The sequence below is a fragment of the Gossypium hirsutum genome, chromosome A08 (assembly GCF_007990345.1).
Source record: "Gossypium hirsutum isolate 1008001.06 chromosome A08, Gossypium_hirsutum_v2.1, whole genome shotgun sequence".
NCBI classification, from domain to species: domain Eukaryota; kingdom Viridiplantae; phylum Streptophyta; class Magnoliopsida; order Malvales; family Malvaceae; genus Gossypium; species Gossypium hirsutum.
Genome location: NC_053431.1, coordinates 46,358,114 through 46,359,688, shown reverse-complemented (window position 1 = coordinate 46,359,688; position 1,575 = coordinate 46,358,114). Strand labels below are relative to the sequence as shown.

General features: G+C 37.8%; 1 non-coding gene across 1 annotated transcript; it reads right to left on the bottom strand.

Annotated features, from left to right (window-relative positions):
* Positions 1-458: 458 nt before the first annotated feature.
* On the bottom strand, positions 459-565 carry LOC121205804 (small nucleolar RNA R71). The gene has a single exon (XR_005900878.1). It is a non-coding gene; the product is annotated as a small nucleolar RNA R71 (small nucleolar RNA).
* Between the last annotated feature and the right edge of the window lie 1,010 nt (positions 566-1,575).

The window sequence follows — 1,575 nt, the reverse complement described above, 5'->3', positions numbered from 1 at the left end:
AAGCCGAGATAGACCTTGGAAATCAAAATGATGGACAATGAAATAGAGCCAATCATGTTCACAATCCAATCCTTATTGCTGATGATAGGGATTGTGCCATAAGACAGTACGCTACGCCACGCTTCAATGAATTAAAGTTGGGAATTAGGAGACTGGAGATTGAGGCACCGCAATTTGAACTGAAACCAGTGATGTTTCAAATGCTCCAAATGGTGGTCCAATTTAGTGAAATGCCCATGGAAGATCCACATCTTCACCTTCGGTTATTCATGAAGGTGAGCGATTTGTTTAAGATAGCCGATGTGACTGAAGACATATTGAGGTTGAAGTTGTTTCTATACTTGTTGCAAGATCGAGTACGAGTATGACTTAATTCATTGCCACCAAGTTCAATATCTATATGGCAAGAATTAGTAGAAAGATTTTTGGTTAATTATTTCCCACCTAGCAAAAAAGCTAAGTTACGAAATCAGATAACCACTTTTCAACAATTGGACAATGAATCTTTGTACGAAGCATGGCAGAGATTCAAAGAATTACTTCATAAGTGCCCTCATCATGGGATTCCATAGTGCATCTAGTTGGAGACATTTTATAGTAGCCTCAACGCACATACAAGGTTGATGGTAGATGCTTTTGCAAATGGTGCGATTTTGTTTAAGTCTTATAATGAGGCTTACAAGATCATTGAGAGGATCGCTAGTAACAACTATCAATGGCTAACAAATCAAGCAACTTTGGGAAGATGAGTAGCCAGAGTGCACGAAGTGGACGCACTTACATCATCTCAGCTCAAGTATCTTCTATTTCTTCAATGTTGAAATAGTTTACTGCTAATGGTTTGAATAATTTTGCAACTCAGTCACCATGTTAATTTGATGTTGTTTCCTGCGTATATTGTAGGGATGGTCATCCTTTCAAGAATTGTCCACCAAATCCCTAGTTAGTTTATTACATAGGGAACGAACACCAAAATAAAAGTGGATATGGGCCACAGTCCAACTTCTACAATCCTTCATGGTGCAACCATCCAAACTTTTCTTGGAGTAACCAAGGAAATAGACCGAACAACACTTACATACAGTATAAACCCAACCAATCCCAAAGGTTCAATCAATAAGTTCCAAAACCACAACAAGCTGAGTCATCCAATAGTTTGGAGAACTTGTTAAAGGCATACATGACAAAGAATGATGCTTTAATCCAAAGCCAAAAAGCAACACTGAAAAATTTGGAGAACCAAATGGGTCAATTAGCTGTCGAACTTCATAACCGATCACAAGGAGCCTTACCGAGTGATATAGAAAATATAAGCAATTTGGGAAAGGAACATTACAAAGTAGTTGACTTACGAAGTGGTAAGACTTTGGAAACCAAGGAGGTTGTGATTGAAGATGAACGTATTGAGATGGAGGGAAGTCAACCAACAGTTGAAATTCCTACACCAGTTGAGCTAGAACTTACAAAGTCTGATGAGGTAAAACCTAAACTAGTGAATTCTGAAAAACTAACATATTCTTTAGATGCAGATTTATCTCCTTAGAAAAGTTTTCTAGTCCAACCCAAAGTTTTATC